The sequence below is a fragment of the Lepisosteus oculatus genome, chromosome 15 (assembly GCF_040954835.1).
Source record: "Lepisosteus oculatus isolate fLepOcu1 chromosome 15, fLepOcu1.hap2, whole genome shotgun sequence".
Taxonomy (NCBI): domain Eukaryota; kingdom Metazoa; phylum Chordata; class Actinopteri; order Semionotiformes; family Lepisosteidae; genus Lepisosteus; species Lepisosteus oculatus.
The window spans coordinates 2,989,744-3,010,291 of NC_090710.1; the positions used below are offsets into that span (position 1 = coordinate 2,989,744).

The 20,548-nt window shown below is 42.4% G+C and overlaps 1 protein-coding gene across 4 annotated transcripts in view; it reads left to right on the forward strand.

Moving 5' to 3' along the window:
* Window positions 1–5,651: 5,651 nt before the first annotated feature.
* The window catches only part of cracdla (cracd like a), a 54,841-nt gene continuing 39,944 nt past the window's right edge, over window positions 5,652–20,548 (forward strand). For 2 of the 4 annotated variants that reach the window (XM_069179253.1, XM_015363503.2), the window contains exon 1: window positions 5,652–5,904. The gene's annotated coding sequence lies outside the window, so the exon portion shown is untranslated. Of the gene's footprint in view, window positions 5,905–12,766; window positions 13,422–16,419; window positions 16,508–20,548 lie in introns of those variants that run through there. The other 2 variants (XM_015363502.2, XM_015363499.2) reach the window with 2 other exon arrangements.

The following is a 20,548-nucleotide window of genomic DNA, read 5'->3' on the forward strand; positions in this document are numbered from 1 at the left end:
CCCGTCTCACACCCCAGCCAACCCTGGTGTCTGCCAGTCAAGTGGTTGCCACAATATGAGGAATCCCAGCTACAGAAAACAACTGTTGACCACATCTGCTCTGCAGGCCTCAATCTGTGCCCTAGACTGGCAGCTCGTTGGGTCTGGAGCCCAACACATTAATGTGAACTAGGGTCCAGATTGCAAGCAGTTGTATTTTTAACAGATGACTAGGAGTTATGTAAGTAGGGCTGTAAATTGTTGACCAGCACATTTTGCCCCTCGACCTCTGGGCTCAGAGCAAACACAAGTAAATGTTGGCTACTCAGGCTTGTCATTTCGAGGTTCATTACCTATGCTAACTGGAAAAGAGACAGTGGACATCAGGTATTCTGTAATCACTCTACTCACAAATGTAGCCAAGGCCTGAAGGCACCTGCTAACCCACTGGAGCTGCTCATTGATGCTGTGCCAGGACATTCCCTGCTCTTGCCTCGCCCAAGGCATTCCTGGCTCTGTTGGCACCCTTTACTCCTTCCCCAGCTCTGCCCAGAGCTGCTCCACTGAAAAAAGCCCTGACCTTCCATATTAAAGGCATCGTCAGAGCCTTCAAAACCTTTGAATTTGTTTTAGCAGCATGAAAAATATGCATCCATAGGCAGCCATTCTACCGTATTGCTTACAATGGAAACTACACTACAGAGACTGACATGAGTAATAAAGTATTAGATTGATTCAGTAAATTCTTCATTTTTACAACTTTTTGAAATCCACATAAGGGAAGTAACTGAATAATTATTATAGAAATGAAATAGAAATAGGTGTACACGTGCTGTTAATTCACATGCTGTAGACAGATAAAATAGAAATCCATTCATCCATTTTCTAACTGCTGCATTGAATTCAGGGGGATGCAGAGCCTATCCTGGCAAGCTAAATTAGAAATAAAAAAAAATACTTTTATGAAATGTGCAGTTGTGTTTGAGGCTAAATAATTTTCAAATAAATTTGTAAACATGCATCACTTTGATGAAACGGTATCCAAAAAGGATCACAATCTGTCTTTGGTGGACATTTCATGTTAGAATGGACTGGTCTTAATACATATGCCAGCTATTCTATATTCTTTAACAAATGCATGGTTGTGTTGTGTTTGTGAGTTTACAATACCAAGGTATTACTTTTTTGGACAAATAATTAGAATTTCAACTTTTTTACATTTTTATATACAATTAATAATTATAGATTAAAAGGTAAAATGTGAACATTTAATAAAAAATAATTTTATTATACTCTTATTATGTAAGAACCTTGTGTCTGCGTATTCCTCTAAAGTTAAGCATGTTAAACAGAAACATGGTTGTTAGTTTGTTTCCAGCTCAGGTTCTGTATTTTATTAAACGGGAACTGCAACCCTATTTTTATATTTCAGGATTAGGAAGAATCGGCATTGATGAGTGCATTTCAGACCACAATAAAAGTAAACTGTCCACAGTAACTTGTAAAACCTCCAAATTACATCACAAAATAGATTAAATAATTTTCCAGGTGTTGCCCAGCACCAAGTTCTGTGATTCAGAACGAGGCAACAAACCTTCCGGTGACGTGAAGCAGCCCTTTTCATTGTAAACAAGAAATCTTGTGAATACATCTTTAATCCAATAGAAAAATTGCTATTGATTTCAATAGTTGATAAACGGAACTACTTGTTAACTCTACATGCAGATCACGTTGGAAAATTTCTGTGGTGAAATGTCTGCTGTACAACCTGTTCTTATACGCTCGTACGTCCCGTTACATTAGTCATTACAGTGACTAGTGAGCAGGAAGGGCAGCTTCATGTCGCAATTCGTGCAACTCTTGCTCTCGCCCGTGGCGATACCAGGGGCTTGCAACAACATGATGACTTACAGTATTTTTGACAATGCTCACGATTTTGTGCTTACTTAGAAATTTGTGAAATATCTCTAGAACGTCAATGAATATTTTTTGTAACCAAGATTTAATAACCGGTCTGCATAATAGAGATTGCTGTTCCCCTTTAACTGAGTATCATGCTGACCCTGGCTGCTGGACTGCGGGACAAGCTAGCTAGGTTGCGGCAGCTAAGGACGTGATCATCCACCTGCCTCTCTTAGCCAGCTGCTGCTGCAATATGAATCACCTGGACGTTTGAAGAACCTGGAGTCAGTTTGCAGCCACACCTGTTGCAGCTGCTCCTCAGAATAAATACTCGGACCTGACAGAGCTCGGGGCTCTGTTATTGAGTGTGGACAAGAGCCCCTCGCGCATCATGTCTGCGTTTGTTTTCTGTGTAGTGCCTTGCTTGATTCTCTCCCCTGTTTGTTTTGACCTTATCTCCCACACTTTCCTTTTCCTGTGCTACAAACCCTGCCTGATTGTCTCAGTCCTGTCTTGTGGATCGCCTATTTTGTGTTTTTGCTCCGAGTCACCTGGCTTCGACCTCTGCTTACTACTACTACGAATCCAGAATGGGTTTTCCTGCACCACGCTCTGTTTCCAAAGCCTGCTACATCAACACGGTCTCTTGGGCACACACCCTCCTCAGCCCTGTTTCTGTGACGCCCAGCACTGTCTGGCTGTTTGCTGTCAACACCTTCCTCGGTGTTCCCCTGGGTCTCCGCTGCCTCTCACTCAGTAAGTAGGTTTTCACGTTCCTGGATTGCCATGTTCTAAGGCATTGGGCCTTGGGGAAAAATCTATTTTTTTGATAACCCATCATCTTTACGGCAGTGGCCTACCGCAAACTGCACAGCGCACATGCAGTCACTGGGCTCATACGCTAGCAGTTCTTCTCTGGCTAGTAGGACCCTTCCTCTGACACCCAGCCATCCCAGGATAGCAAGTTAACTTGGAAGCTGGTGGGAGGATTGAAGAACGCCTGCATCTCGGTGCCAAGACAGATTGGTCACACTCCCCCAAGCGCTGTCTCTCCTTTTCAGGATTTGGCACATTTCCCATGAGGTAGCAATTGCATTTTTTTGCAGGGAACCAAGGTTATAATAACCTAATGTTCTCAGCACAGGGGAAGAATAAATTGCTTACTCATCAGCAACTGAAAAAAGACAGTGACATCCCTGTGTAAGAGATTTCCCTTTGATCTTTTTCCATGCTATAAAGTCAAGCTATGGGCAGTATGTGGAAGAAGAGGCGAGGAGATGTATAACTGTGGCCGACATAAAGAGCACTTTGTACTAAAGCACTATTGAAGATGCATTAAAAGAGTCAATAGCCTTTGTTGTCACTCCCATTTTGCCATTGTTAGATTTTGACAAAGGAATCAAAGCTCTGATTCTGGCACAATCGCCAACATGCGGCACTCCTCTGTGGTCCTGCCTGGTTTATTTCAAGGCACATGTTTCCTGCGCTTTGCAGCAATGTCTGTGTAGCCTGCTGTCAGCCAGTCACATCCCGGGCTAGGAAATAAAATTCAGATTATGGTTTGTCAAGACCTCAGGTGTTTCTAAGGGGCAGGATGAAATCTGATCAAATTAAAATCAACACAAAATAAAGTTTGGAGAAATGTAAAAAAAATGATGGACATGCCAGCTCAGGTACACAGTACTTTTACAGAAGTCGGTGCTTTTCGATGAGGTTTTCGAGAATTTTCCAAAGGTTTCAGGTGACAATCTTGCAAATGGGAAACCTGACGTTTAAAAGATAAGAAGGACATCAGCCTGGGAACAATCAGAACTCCTGAGAGCACTTGCTCTTGTACAGGGTCATGTTTCTTGAAATAAGCAAAGGTATCAGCTTTGGCAATGTGGCAGGCCAGCTTTTTACAGATTCCCACAGCCCTGTGTGAAGAAGTGCCTCCTGTTCTCAGGCATTTCCATGAAGGTTCTGCTCGTGTCTTTAGTTTGTAGTTCACCATTCATTCTCAATCATTGTTCATTCTGAAAAGATCCATTTCATTCATCCTCCCTGAGGAATCTAACAAACGGGATGAGAAAAAAACAATATGGCACAAAAGCATGGAAAGTGCCTCATGGCCTCAAACTCTTCCGGTTATAATAATGTTTCTGTAGATTGCACCCTGATCTACACACTGCATTGTTTTATTACAAAATAAACTTTAATTTATAAAAGGTCTTAAAGAGGTGATGGTCCTTTATCAATGGGTGCAAGTGGATGCTGGGGCTGGATGTCCACAATGAAAGAGTGTTACAGCGACGTGAGCTGGAGCAGATGGTGGTAAAGGACCCTACGCCGTAGTTGATCAGAGTTCAAGGAACGAGGGTCAAGTAAACCAGGTGTACTTAGCCGAAACGCGATATCCAGAATCGTGGTCGAGAGGAAGCGAAGTCCTGGGAACCAGAAATACAGGAGAGGGCTCGAGAGAGTTACTCCGAAGGCGTTGACATGAGGCTCGACAGTGAAACCCCATACTGAGCACCGAGGTAACTGTGAACACTTCTAAAGTAGTCTAAAGCTGGGAGGTGTGGTGGTGATCGAAAGGGCTGATTGGATAATCAGATCTGATGTCTACCTCTTCTGGAGTTGGTAGAAGCTTGTCTCTGATTACAGGATACTGTGACAAAGAGTCCCTCCAAACCCTACCACTTCCCCTGTCCCGGCTCTGAAACTGCAGTCGTCCAGTCCTCTTCGGGAGCTCAAAGGAAGAGGGTTTTCCTCCGTAGTCCCTGTCCAGGGCCCATGGTCCCTTCCAGTGCTCTTTCACCGTGAAGAAGCCCCATTTGGCAACGTTACGCTTCATCCTCCTTCTGAAGTTCGCAAGGATCCTCTCCTCCAGCTCTCTTGCTCACTCTGTGTTGTGTTGGATGACAGTGTTCCTCACTTTCCACAGTCCTTGTTTTATTCGGGACGCCAGCAGCCAGAGCAGGTAATGTGTCCCTTTGTCTACAAACTGTATATAGCACATGGGTTGCATTGATGTAGGAGGTGGGAAAACGAGTTGAAGGGAGGAATATCTCATAAAAGCTACTGGAAGCATAATGTAACTAGAAATAGGTTTATTCCATGCTGAAAAGAGAAGAAAGAAAACAACTTTTCGGCCGTGGAGCCTTCTTCAGGCGTGAGAAAGACAGGGCAGTAAGCAAAGGTAATGTAGCATAGGAGAAAAAACATAGGAGAACAACTACCCACCTGAACTAATGTAACTAGAGTCATGTTCCAAGTCTTAGGGCTGGAGGAAACTAAAGGGAATCACGTTAAAGTCTGAGGGTTTTAAAGCAAGATAAGCACACCAGCTGGGTATGAGCTAAACATTATTTCCAGACCCACAGACTGCGAGGTTCATATTCTTCCATTTTATGAGTCTGAATGATTTTTCGTGCCCTATTGGAATAAATTACAATGAACTATTTTAATCTGCACTACCAGAAACTGTGCCAATGTTTGCATAGAGCAACAGTAAGGTTGTATTGTAAGTATGGTAATGAACTGTTAATTACTGGTGTGAAATATAATGACCAGGTCATACCTATGCTAACAGACACACTTTTTGTCACTTGCAAATGTGGAAAAGAGTAAAGTTCACCGCACAAAAGGCCACATACATACATCACACAGAAGGCGCTCCCGTCTACGAAACCTTAAAATATACATAACTATCATTCGCCATCTCTAACCTATCAAGGAAACATTTATGTTTAAAGTGCCAAACAGCTGAAGCCGTTCATGTCGCTGTGCAGCCAGGCAGTTCAGAAAACAAGGTTGCTACAGCGGACTTCTCTAGGTGAGCCTGCGAGTGCACCTGGCGAGGACACCCGCACGTCTTGTCTTCGATTGGCTCCTTCTGCCACCTCGGACCTGCCCACGACAGCCCACGGCAGCTGCACCAGCAGATGGACTTTGAGGTGAGAAGAAAGCGCGTTCCCCGGAAAAAAAAAGAAAACAGAAATGAGCTGAGACGGTCTCTTAACCGGAGCGTCGAGCGAAAAGGCAAGTCACGGGTTTTTATGTTACTTGGAAAAATGTTTCTTGCACTAGTTAGGACGGTAAACAAAAAAAAAAACTACAAAGTTAATGCTTTCCACAATTATTTTTTTAATAAAAATATGACATACTTGAGTAGAGGATCCACAGTATTTCAACGCAAAATGACAGCACGTCAGTTGTGCTTGGAGCACATTTATTAGTATTTATTATTCGGTGAAAACCCAATGCTATCGAGGTCGCTCGTGGTGCTAAATCATCGCCGAAATAAGTCTACGCCTGAAATAGCCCGGCGCCTGCATGCAAACACGGACTTCAGGATAGAAGTACAACGCAGAATTAACAAGACTATTGCGCCATGTACAGTAGTTGCGTGTATGTAGGCTCTTTTCGTCTAGGTGACAGCCCCCTACCTGCTAACTGACAGAATAACTGATCAGGTCCAGCAGAAAACGGGGGTCAGGTTAGAAAGGCTGCTGTATCACTTTAAAATTATTTTGGGCATCGATTCCAGTTTCTCTTTACTTAATTCTTCTGAGTTTGAACAAGCATCTTACTCGCATTCGCGTCTTTTCTCGCCGTAATGTTGAATTTGCTGCTCTCTAAAGCGAGTAGTTACCGAGACAAAGGAATATTCTGTACAAAAGACTCAGGACACGTTTGGAGACTATTAATCATTATTTATAAAGGACAGGTACAGTACATCCTTAAATTGTCGTACTGTACTGCAGGTAATTTCACATTCATGGTATTTCACAATGCTGGAGTAAGATAATAATCCTACTCTAAAATGAAAAATAAAAATACAGTGTCCCATAATACGGACAGAAATGCACTATCTTCCAGGCAGAATAATCAGTCAAGCCTTCTCAGATTCCTTTATTTGTAAAGAGGAACAAATAATTGTGAGAACAAAAGGTTCAGCTCTTTTTCAGCTCCTGGCTTCCATTGTTTGGGAATTATTAAAAAAATATTTGACAGCAAACCTACAATAACGAGATAAAGGATTGCACTCTATTTATAATCACCCTTAATCTCAATATGTGGGTTTATTTGGGATTTGTACAAGTGAAGTTAAGTCTCTTCAAAAATCCTGTCATTTAATAAACCACTCACTGGCCATAACCCCGTTCTTTAGAGAAAGTTATTTTCAAGTAATTGTATATCACATAATTCTTATGTATTTTTCAATATATTTTATTGGCATTTTATTATCTGTGTGATGACACACTTTACAGAGATGACAGTATTGGACAGTAAGATCGGTAAATCTTTAAGACCACGGTGTTGTTGAGTTTTAATGCCACGTCTGTTATCTTTATATTTTCCTGTATCAGGTCTCACCAGCACTGAAACTGGGTCTGTCCCAGCTGGCACTGTTGACTATACTTATCACTGACAGTAGAGGGACAATTTGCTATATCTTTCCATTACACAGCATTTTATAACAGTGTGGGTCTAAACAAAGCTGCAGAGGATTTGACATGAGGAAGCGTTTCTGTTCTGTCTTTAAGCATCTAATATAGCCTACTAATGATCATGGTCATCGGTGTGGCTGTTTGATAGCTAGCACCATACTGATGAGCAAGAAATTGACAAATCAACAGTCTTGATATGTTGTTTTCCTTGCATAAATATCAACAGGTTTCATCACAGTTGTGAAACGGAATTTTAGAACCTGTCACAAGTTTATTGCAAACCAGGACATCAGAGCTGTACCAAGGAACTTTTATTTATGTTGTTCCTGAGCCAAGCGCTAGCATGTCCTCTGGCGATGTGGAGGGTGTGTAACCGGTAGGTTGGTCTGTCCTCTACACACATCCCGCAGGAATAAAGTGGACTTGCACTAATTCCCCACCTGTAGAGGCTGTCAGGACATGGACCATGACGAGTCCTAAAGCAGTTGAGGGTGGGCCGCTCTTTTCTTGGAAGGTGAAAGCTGGGAGCTTGTTGGGTTGGGCATGTGATGAGGAGCTTGGTTGTTAAGTCCGGTGATTCCCATTCTTGAGCCCAGGTGGAGCTGGCTTTAAAGTCTTGCTGGGGAGGGTTTCTCCAGACTGGCTGTCTTCTTGAGCAGAGGTGTCTTTGTTGGATTAAATACTGTGTGGCAATGAGTAGTGGCAGGTACAGACTGTCCTTCTGAGGATCGTGTGGGTTATTCCGAGTCGTCAGATGTGTGGAGTTATGTTTGCTAGAAGGGGAGTGGGTGGAGTGCTGGGTCCCAGTGAGGATGGTGCCGTTCAGCTGGGTGTCTGCTCTGTTAGTATGTAAGATTTTGCCCAGAGAGGGGCCCAGTATTCTACTGCAAGGAGCTCACTCCTCATCATTTTCTATCCTTTATTTCATTCTGTTGATGTATGATTTCGCACATCTGATGTTGTTTTGCACATTACCTGCTACCTGTTGTTGTTTTGCACATTGCCTGTTGTTTCTGTCTTTCTTTTCTTATACAATTGTATTGTTGTTTTTTGGTACTGTTTATCATCTGAGAGCTAGCTAAATAGCATTTCGTTATACCATATACCTGTATATGAGTATAATGACAATAAACTTGAACTTGAACTTGAAAGACAGTGCAAGGCCCTTGGTGAGTGGTAGTGGCAACATCCTAGGTTGTACCAGATCAGATTATTCCTTGTATTACTCCTGGCTGCTGTTGTCTTTAAGTGCTCCTGGATGATCAGTGTCCAGCCTAGGATTACTCCAAAGTATGTGTATGCAATTTCTGGTTGTTCATCTGAATGTTGAGCTTCTTTGTAGCTTTTGCAGACTGGCGGTGGAATAGACTGGATACTCTTTTTGAGGGGCTTGGTTTGAGTCGATATGTGAGGCAGTACTGTTCGCGTTTTTGATTTGTCCTCATTTAGGACCTGGTCCAGGGTGTCAAACTGTGGGGGGCTATATGCAGATTAAACAGGGTGGGAGCCATCACTGATCCCCGAGGGAGTCCATTTGTCTTCCTGACCGAGGTGAACACTGAATCATCTGTTGCTCAGCTGAGTTTGGAATATTTTGGTGGACCAGGGGGCAGGGCCCAGCGACATCTTTAAAAGAAGACCAGAGTGCCAGAATGTGTTGTAGGCTGCCGTGAGCTTGAGGAACACAGCACCTTACTTCAGATTTTTCTGAAAGCCATTTTCAATAGTGGTGAGGACCACTACCTGTTCTGTTGTGCTGCATTTCTCGTGGAAGTCAGCCTGGTGCACACTGAGGACTTCTTCAACAACTTGTCACAATCGTCATCCCTCCTCTTAAGAGTGCTCCGACCCTTTCCTGTTTTAGTTCATTATGTGCACCTGTCCCTTGTTTTCCTTGTTATTATTTAAAGCCTGGCACTCCCACTATAACCCACTCTGCATTGGAAGACAGTCGCCCGGAAGACCGCCTACAAGCAGGTCCAGGACAGACTCGACAGCATAGGCTTCATCACGGCGTCCTGACCTGCTGAGTCCGGGGCTCGGAGCGCCTGGCCTCGTTACTGGTTTTAGCCTCCTGGTTCCCTGTCCCTGTTCCTGTTCCGGATCCCGTTCCGGTTTTAATCTTGTCTGTCTTGGATTGGATCTCCGGGCTCCTGGACCTTGGACTGTGTCCCAGTTTCCCCTTTGGACTACCTTAGGACTTGTTCACCTGCATCACGCACCCTGAGCACCAGATCATAGCCATCACGCCCCCCTGTGTGTCATCCCATCCTGCTCCTGCTGTGTTTCCCTAGAAGTCTTTTTCCAGTCACGTCTGGATTATATCGTCTGCATAGGGTCCAAAATATGCACTATACAGGAGTCAGGACACGGCTCCTGTGACACAACTGATGTTAAGCGCTGTTGGAGACTGACATTGGGGACATTGGAGGTCTTTTCCAGGTTAATGTATGGTGATGGTCTTTGCTCTTCATCATATGTTTGGGATGGTGTTGGAGTTCATGACCAGCAGACTAACCTCTAACAGAAACTTCAGGAGAGGAGCCTCAAAGAATCCTGGTCCAAGTCCCAAAGCCAAGTAGATAATCAGAAAGGGAACATTCATTTAGTATGAGACCAACCTAGTTTCAGGTGGAATTCATAGCTTTATTTAGCTGGTGAACCCCATTACTTAGTAAATCTATTGAGCAGTTCTCAAGTTTCACATTCTAAAGTTAAAGTTTGTCTCTCAAACCTTATCACTGTTTGTAATGAATAATTTGAATAAAATTCATATGTACAAGCAGTCTTAAAATACATATGTAAAGCAGTCTCAGCTACAAAGGGATACTCTTATGTTTAGCACAGACCTCTGATAACATCATCAAAACAAGGGGACATCCAAAAAGCCTAGCATGATCTGTTTAATGATAGCAGTAATTTGTTTAACAGTATTCTGTATGAGAATGTATTATGTGTCAGAGGGCAGTGATGGAGCAGTTGGTTTGGTTGTTGACTCTACGTTTCAAGTGTACAACAGTTACATTTAAAAGATGATCTTAACATTCCTGTCTTGTGTAGGGAGGTAGAATGAAAACAGACATTTAAGAGGCCTTTAAGAATGTGGCAGCCAACAAGCACTAGATTGCTTTCCTGAAAATGCAGGCTCTGTGTCTTCAGGGGCTTAGACAGAACATACAAGAACGGGAGCACCTCAGAATCAAATCATTCAGCAGAAGACAAGGGAACCTGACTCACGAATTCAAAATCCTCTAAGGCCTTGACTTTTTCAGAATAAAAACCCCGGGGGCATTAGTGGAAATTAAGAGGAAGCTAATTTAAAACTAGGAGCAGGAGACACTTCTTTACACAAAGGGTTGTTGGAGTAAGGAACAAGCTGCCCAGCCAGGCTGTTGAACCATTGCAATCATAAGTATGGAGAAGCCAAATGAGCCCGAGAGGCTGAATAACTTCTTACATTGGACACCATCCACCCATCCATTTTCTAACCCCTTCTTCCATTTCAGGGTCATGAGCAAATTGGAGTCTATCCCAGAAAGCAACGGGCGCAATGCAGGATACACTCTTGACAGGACACAAGTCTATTGCAGGGCACACACCCAGACACGCACACATTCACAGCAGTGCCAATCTTCCACTTTTGTACAAGTGGATCCTTTATTAGAGGACTTCTCCAATTCACAATGACAATCTGTGCTGACAGGTACAGCAACAGAGTCCCACATAGGATTTAAACCTGCATCCTTCCACTTCTAAGTACTGTCTTGTGTCCTCTACTCTACAGTGAGGCTGATTATGGGAACTGCCATGTAGTCTGTGCAACGCAATACCACTCTGGGATGAGCAGAGCCTCTTAACAGCACAGGAAGATCTCAGAGCAGGCCAGGGATGATCCTGAACTAGACTGATCACAGAAAATCATGATCTTCTGCATTGCATTTATATTTGTCTCATTGGCTTCTAATGAATCTGCATTTTAAAAAATCTAATGTAGGTTACGTTATCAGCTTTTATATAATGCTGTTTGTGTCCACATACAATCCAAGTTTCCATTAGAACTGGGGCTCTCTCTCTCACTGCTCAGGTGTTTTTGTTAATTTTGGAACTAGCGATTACCTGTCCCCCTTTTTTAATTGGAACAGGCTGTTGTTCAGCTTGACATGCTGCCCCAGGGGAAACAGGCGGCCCAGTGAGAGGCAGGCGCCAAGCAGGAGAAGCAGAGGTAAACACGGGCTCTCAGGAAACATGTACATGACAAGATCGATCTCTCTGAGAGAATTACGGATACCGAAATTCTTGTCTTTCCATGAACGCCCACAGTAATTCTGGGAACAGCCAGTCGAGCAGAAACATAAGTGCCACTAGCCCGTATAAAAAACAACCCAATCCAGGAGGAAAATTACCACTTCAAATTAGCACTTCATATTTCGTTAGGAAATGTTTTAATTTCCCTTTTTTAAACTGTCAAAGTGTCAGTTTTGGCATTGACAGGGCACATACCTGCACTACACCCTGGACAGGACATCAATATCAAAGATATCTGGTGTCCTGTCCAGGGTAAGGTCCTGTGATGGACTGGTGTCCCCTCCAGGGTGAGGTCCTGTCTTGTGTCCTGTGATGGACTGGTGTCCCGTCCAAGGTGAGGTCCTGTCTTGTGTCCTGTGATGGACTAGTGTGCTGTCCAGGGTGTGGTCCTGTCTTGTCCCCCGTGATGGACTGGTGTCCATCATTTAACCCCTTATACTATTTCTAAACAGTTCCCTAACACCAGGAAAAACTAAAAGGCATAAGAATAATAATCCTGGTGCTAACAGAGTTTTTAATTCTTTAATTAGCACAGGCTAATTTATTTTCTATTTAAGACCTTTAAAATATTCTTTCAGCTCTTGAAACGCTGAATGAGAATTGAACACTGTGCTAATTATAAGCTTCAGGACAGCCCGCATTCAGGTCTGTCTGCTGAAATATAACCACCTGGACTTAAGCAGAAGGAAAAACACTGACTCACAGTAGGACCTGTCGGATACAGTGCCATTCCCACCTGACTGTTCGTCACCGATTGATAATCTATTTAGAGGTGTTTAGTCAGAAATAAGTTATCAAATTGATGAATGTTTTGTGTGCTGAAGTTGTTGTAAATAATGCAGTTTAATTAGGGGATTTTTTTAACCAAGGACCAAGTATAGAAAAAAGTTATATATATATATTAAAGTTATACCAGCAGGCAGACCAGTTCCAGGCGCCACCTAGCACCAGGGACAAGGCCCAGCTACAACAAGGAGAAGCAGAAACAGACTCTCCAGGACCAGGACTGAGAACCACTGGTTGTGATTAAACTCATTCTTAATTACAGCGAAAACCTGGTAGGTATCCAGTTGCACAACAGGACTTTAGAAGCAGAAAGTTCAAAGTTCAGTTTATTTGCCATCTGTAACAAGTACATGGAAATTCGTATTTACTCCTGTTCTCTTAGTGTTCAGATAGGTGAAGACAGCAATAACAGTATCATCCAGTACTCAATGCAATACCACATACAGCATAAAAAACAATATACAATTTAAACAACAAGTGTGCAGAATTCAGTGCATAAGAAAACCCCCACAACATTCAACAGTTAGTGGTAATGGATAGTAGTCTGTCGGTCTGTCGGCTAGTTTGCATTGGGCTGTTAGTTATTCATGACACGTACCGCGTGGGGATAAAAACTGGTTCTGGACGACGTACGTTTGGATATCACATCACTTGGGAGGCCTACTGGGGCTACATCAGCAATGTACCTCACTGAATAGTGCAAAATGAGTGACCCGGCTAGGGTCTGATCCCATCACCCACTGCTGGCAGGCAAGACAGAGGTTTGCAAAGAGAAAGAAAGCCGAAGGCGCTGAAAGCCGAGAAGCAGCGAGAGAAAGAAATGGGGCCACCTTGACTGTCTAAAAATAGTTTGACTTTCACAGCAGGCGGAGAGTGGACTGAAAAACAAGTGCTTTCTCTCCCCGACACAACAGGGGAAAGCCACATTTCAACACAAGGGCTTCAGGAAGGATATTGAGAAAGAGCTGAAAGTCGGCGGAAAACGCCACACAGTGTACAGTGTACAACAGAGCAGTAAGGACTCAGTCTGATTTTATCTAATGAATGTTGACTGTATCGGGAGAGGTAGTGTGTAAATCTCTGGTAATGGAAAGGTTGTGGGTTCGAGCTTCAGGTCCTTTCCTGTGGGAGTGAGCACCAGCAGTCCTGGGGGGGTCACCCCTGTGATGGACTGGTGTCCTGTCCAGGAGGGAGTCATTTGCTCATTAATCACCTTAACACTTCAGAAACCAGGTTTGCTATAACTCTGGTGTGGCCTGTATCTTTACTGTGACTACAGAATCCCTCTAAAACTGTGAGGAAAAATTCCTGTGTGGCACCAGGTGGCTGCTCTGCAAGGCTGTGAAAGCCAATCTGCAGTTAGAGACAGTGAAATATCCCTAATGTACTGTATAGACTGTTGTATGTTTGGTCACAAGAGAATGAATGAAAGGCTTATAAAACAAGCTACTGGTCGCAGACTGACGCTCAAAAGCTCAAGAGGGGACATGTTACATGCTGGGTCTGTGTGCCTTCACACCAGTAGCACTAATCACTTATTTATGTTAGTAGGAGTTTCTCAGAATGAGTGTGTCCTGCTTTGACGTTATGTTAAACTTCAGTCACCATTAATGTTACCATTAATGGTATGCCAACCACAAACCTTGCAGATGATCCTCAAATCTCAATATGAGATCTGATTAGACGTGATTATTGTACACCTTGTTAGCTGTGAGTACGCCATGAACTTCTAACCATTCATCATTTCTTGCCACTGCAGGAAGCTTGGTAAAATACCTGCCACAATATGATTTGTGAAATACAGTCATTCATATTTATTAGTCTGCATTAAAGCTCAGCCCCTTGCCTGTTGTGCTCATGTGCAGACTAACAGAATGTCACAATGGAAGTTCCAACCACAGGTCTCTTGGCCAACACCGCAGTCGTAGTGGTTCTGTTCCGAACTTGTATGTTGTTCATGTCTCTGCTGGTGCAGTTTACTCTGAAAATATATTGCACAAGGCTGACTTGCCTTGCAGTTTTGTTATTGAAATCGATGCCGGAGGTGCCTGATTAGGACAGTGCTATGGAGTGCTGGTGAGGGGTCTGGGTATATAACCCAGGAGCAGGGCTGTCCAATATCTATCCTGCAGAGCCAGTGTTTCTAGCTAACCTTATAAGCTACATGTTCTGATTGGCCTCTCCTCACTTACAAGACCTCCCTGGTTATGCATGGTAAAAAAAAACATCAGAATGAAGTACTCAACAAAAACTAGTCTCTTTTAAAAGGAAAGATTTTTTTATAGTCTCTACATCATGGGCCTATTAATAGAAAGCTCCAGCTTGTCTTATAGGTCATCCAAATTCATCTGTTTTTTTATGAATAAGAACACTATTGACCAATTAAGTAATTTGGTCAATTAAGGAAATTTTGGTCTTGGATGGCCAGAGGGCCTTCAGCTTTTGTTGTGTTAAATAATCACTAAATTATTTAATCAGTGTCTGTGTCTGCTCTGTTTTCTTCTGCCGCACCTCTTTGTGCTTGTTTTTCTTAGATCCTTATTCTGCAATTTGCTTGTCTAATAACACCTGCTACTTTTGAGATGCTACTTTTAAAGGGGCTATATCCAATAATGTCTATTATAATAATTATTTAAAAAACCCACCACTTTAATTGAGTGTTCAATTGTTAACAATAACAACAACAACAACAACAATAATAATAATAATAATAATAATAATAATAATAATAATAATTATTATTATTATTATTATTATTATTATTATTATTATTATTATCATTATTAAATTGTTCTAGGTCCTTAGACATTGCAGATCTAAGGTTGGATGGGGCCCCTCCAAGGACAGTGAAGGAGGACTTTGATCTGAACTCCTAGAAATACAGCTGGATCTGGAAAGCTGTTATACTGGCGTTTATGTAAAGTTCAGTGAGTCAGCCTCACCTGGGCAGCCTCAAACCTCACCCTCCCAGTACAGGCCATTCTGGAGTCTGTCTGGCTATCAGGAGCTTTTATGTACTTTATTCCTTGTTGATTTTAGTCTTACCTGTCTTTGAATGAAAACCTTTATCTACCCACTGAAAAGACCAACCTCCATTGTAAAGGCCTTTTTTTCTAAAATGCAGTCTTAGAAGGACTGACCTTGAACTAACAGTAGGAAACCTTTGTAAAGAAAGAGCTACGCCAGCGAACCAGCATTTTCTCACGTGCACAGGCATGTTGTTAAACATTCAGATTTTCCCTCTTTCCTGAAGTGACGCCTTTTTTCCTCGTAATTTCTACTGAAACTCATGAAAAAAGTCTTTGCAAACAACGAGGGGGCGCATCTGAGATAAGCCATGCCCAAGTGCCATTTGAACAAAGATATGGTTTGTGCTTGAAGTTGGTACATTTAATTTTCTAGTTTTTTGCTACAGACTGGATCCTTTCAATATGATTATGCCACTCTCAGCATGGGTTCCTTGTCAGGGCACGTGGGTTTTTGAATAGGTTTTTGAAGCTTTTTAGCAAATGTCAAATAAATGGACCAGGCACAAACAGAATATGATAGAGTTGTATGCGTTGTATTTGTTTATAGTGTCTAAGCAAAGAAGCATGCTATCACTGGATTGCAGTAACAGAGATGCATGAATTTAAATGTATTCATTTTATTCAGGTTAAACCACTCACTGCCTCAGCTGTTGTTAATTGCCTCTCCTTATCTTGCAAGCTGATTTTAGTAAATGTGGTGATCTTAGAAGAAGGATATGTTTTACTTCTAGAATTCTGTTAGACGCTCTTGAGGAAGTTTGTGCTTTCTCTTAAAATCCCCCTCCTCCTGCAGTCCCGGGAGTCTGGAAGAAGTCGCTGGTATTGTCGATGTGCAGTGTACTGTGCAGAGGGTGGGTGTGTGTGTTCTTGTTCCTGACAAGATTGTGAACATCCAAAGGTCAGTGTCGGGGATACTGCGCCTTCAGACTCCAGCGAGGCAGAGCCCCAGGGGGCGGAACACCGCAGAGGACAGGCAGCAGGTGGAGGGCTCCTGCAGGCTTAGGCTTGTAACTCTCAGGCGTACAAGGAAGTAGCAAGGAAGCAGATAGGAGGTGAAGAATTCTTCTAGAGGTAAGAGAAACACTAGAATAGTTACAAATGAGAGGCATTCGACCCATCTAAAAGGGTGTGTAGCTAAGAAATATGCACTTTAGTGAAAGCTCAGGGGTCTCTGGTAGCTTTAGGATTAACAGAACACAACTTGTAACCTGAGATGTCCTCTAACCAGCTGTCTGCCACAAGAGATATTTAGCCATTGCTAAAAGGATGCATGTGTGCTAAACACTGATCATGGTAACATTATGTTCAGTTTGTTTAATGGTTTTTCAGGGAAAAAAATATTAAGAATTGTTAGTTTGACAGAGAAGTTACCCAACTTAAGTACAAAAACAAGCTTTCTTTTTCATCATTTTCTTTTTTTCTATCCATGTACTGGACTCTTCCACCTGCAATTGTGTTTCCTAGCTCTGTGTTGCAATAAAGTTTGGTTCAACTCCCTTCTGTGCAAGATTAGTTGTACTGTATGTTCAGGGTTCAGGTGCTGTGAAATTCTCCAGGGAACATAGGTGGTGTTTTAGAGAGCCCTCATCTACTTGCAAAGTGTGGTTTTAGAAAGTCAGTTTTCAGGCATTAAGATATATTCATACAGTATGTAGTATAGTGCCTTTCATGATGCATGATCAGGATATAGTACAACAGTGGGACTGGTATGTATGCATGAGTCCACTAAATTAATCAGAATTAAAGATAAGTTTTAAAACTGAGTTTTAAGACAGAATATGAAAGTGCTTACTGAGCTGAAAGAACTTGTAATATATGCTTTGAGGTCATTTGGTCTCAGAGCAACAGTTTCTCAGGATTCTGATTCTTTCTAGGAGCAGAAGAAGACCAGAGTTTATATCACTCACTGCCCTTAATCTTTCTGATTGTTGACCTGTTGAAACGCATTGGGTCCAAAGCAGACCTGTCAGTTCTAAACACAAAAGTAGTAACGTTTAATACTTACTGCTGTCTGTAGTTCTCTACAGAAACTGTGGATTCCAGAAGTGTATTTCTCTTTAGGTTCATGTGAAAGTGTAAAATATTCATTGTATGTTCTAACCATTTCATAGATTTAAACTGTGTTTCTGTTGAAGAAATGAACTACTTTACCAGACAGGCAAAGTACAAAAAACTGTGATGCATATGGTAGTCAGGGATAGGTTTGTGTTGTCTGACCAAAGAGGATGATATTACACAGATGGAATATATCACTGATTTTCATGTCTTTCTTCTGACCTGCTGCAAGCCTTGTAGTGTGCGAAGAGAGACATACTCTCTTTGAAAACCCTTGAGGCTGTGAGAGGGAAGGGAGCATTGCTGTGTCAAAGAGAAATAATCATGGGATCACCCAAGAGGGACCAGGACACCATTTTAGTGAGTTACTTGGTTAAATGTCATTGGATCCCATATGAGCCTGGGCTGGAGAAGTCCTGGTCATTTTCAGCCTGTCCCATGTCACTGTCAGGGCATCTGTGTTATCAGCAAGCTCAATGTAGCTGGGACAGCATCTGTGTGTCTATCCTGTAGTTGGGACAGCATCTATGTGCTTGTCCTAGTTAATTCCACTTCAATTACCCATTTCTGTACTTCAAACAATATAAAACCAATTTTCAATGTTTATGAAATTGACTATTTCAAATGCTGAAATTACAAATCTAAAATCATTTGTGTAAAGTTCTGAAAGGACTTCTTGAGAAAGATAATGTATCTTTTCTTGCCCTCAGTTGATGTTTATAGACATTTTCTTCTGGGTCGAAAGCACCACCACGTTAGCATTCAATCATTACATAATCGTTGTAATTCATATCATTGCCTTAACTGTAGGATTGCCTTTGAGAAGCAAGAGCCTCGTTAGTCCTCCTCTGACTTTCCATTGGATGTTCCAATTACTTCATAGCTCTTGCGGTTTATTGAATTTCTGTAAGATACAATTACTCTTATCAAAGAAGTCACAGGATCTTGCCCCACCGGCCTTATTTAATTACAAACTCACATTCATATAAAATCTGGAGAATGGAGAATGCTGTTTATTCTGTTTGTGCCGATGCGCTGATATTCAAGTCTGGATTACCTAGTGGATGCAGCAATGCTAGTGAACTGTGAGGCTCAGTTTCACTTCTGCATCAGTCAATAAATGCTACCCTTGCTGTACTTTTCTAGGAACACCACAGTAATGTATTTCCTGGGCATATTCAGACAGGTGCCTTCCAAGAGAGAAAATCACACTTGCTGTCCTCCCTGCTTGAAATATTACTGTAACTGCTTGCTTATAATGCAGAATAGCAATACGATTTGTCTGGGAAAAATTCAGCAGGATTTCTGTTGTGTTCAGTTTCCTGACTCTAGGAGTAGGGGGTTCTTTGTTTTTAAGCTGTGCTGAAGTGTTGTGATACTTGTTCTAAATAACTTGGAATAATTTGGCGATGTAAAATGACAGAGGGAGAGTATCAGTTTTAATATTCCTGTGTGAGCAACAACAGCAAGTAAAGACAAAAGACATGGCTTGACACTGTAAGCCACTGATAATAGGTCCAGGAGGCCCAAGCTGTCTTGATGTGTTTTCCTTGTGGTGTTTAGGGATGGGTGTCTAGGACTAACTAGCAGAAACATTTGACATAGAGGATTTCCCAGTGTGATATCACCTTCCTCAGCCCTGGTCAATAATTAATGGAAAGACAACAGCTAAGGATCCTCCCCTGTGTATTTTTATCTACCCAATAACTCGGACAACAGAACCCTGTTCTCTAAGCTCTGGACAGATTGATGTGTCACCTTTCTCACCCAAAAGCCAAAAAAGACTCTCACACATCTTTGTAGGTTGTCTGGTTCTGTCACTGTGGTTGAGCCCTATTTAACAGTGAACTGCTTAAATGAAGAACGGCCACTGATATTTTCCCCTTATTTTAACCAATAATTCTAGAACAGGTGAATGGTTTTGCTCTCTTTAAACTGCTGGGTTTCAGAAAGGCATCCCAAGACTTAGAAAGAGACCTGCAGGAAGTTAAGCCATCTTCCTTCATGGCTGTGCAGTCAGAATGACTGGACAGATCAATCGGCTTCCGATTTTGTAGCGCTAAATTGTAACCCATACTCGGTGATAGACAGACATGTCCCTACTCAACACGCCATGATCACAAGATCTGTGCTGGGTTTCAAGCAGTGACTTCAGGTGTTATCCCAGGAGGATTACTGGTTTAAATGGCAAGTATGCAAAACAAGCAAGCCCACAAATTTGTATTCCTGAAAATAGATCGATGCCTTATTCCTGTTCATGATATTGTCCTGCTGGCAACCTAGCTGAACTGATTGTTTCCTGCTTTGAAAGAGAAGAGTCCTGTTATCTAATGTAAATACTACTAACCTTCATAGGAGCGGCTGTTAAATTCTGCTGAGCTCTGGGCACTTTGATCCTAAGGACTTAATTGAAAATGGGTATGGATGTATAAGCGAGCTATATTTTCCCCTTGTCATTAGAATAAAACTGTATGGTTTTTACCCCAAGGGGCAGTCTTTGTGACAGCAGGGCTGAATCAGAGTGCAGAACAGTAAAGCCCTTTCAGGATGTCTTTGGTACTGCTGGCTGCTGTTCAGGGTTCTGTTCCACAGGCACAGAGGGAACCTTTTCTTTCCAATTCCCAGCTCAACAATGGCCTGTGGAGAAAGGAGCCGTGTCTCCTGGTTACTATTCATCAGCGGGACTCCCAGTCCGAGCCCGACAGTCCTGGCATTCAGTTTAACCCCCCCAGGGTAGCAGGGCACATTTAGAGTGCACACTAAAAATGTCTTCAGAGGGAGAGGGACACAAATAGATTGTCAACCAGCAAATGTCTTGAGAGGTGGACTATTTATTTTCATACTCCTACACAATTCTGGAAGTAGTCATCTTACATCAACAGTAACATGAGGTGCGTGTCTTTCCTTTGCAAACGTTTACGGAGCTACTGTATACCATGGGAAGCCACAATAAGGAGAAAGGTTAAAATGATAGACTTCAAGGGCACAATAAACTGCGAAGCAAACCAAAGAAAGACATGACCAAACAACTAACATGATAAGCCAAACTAACATGGA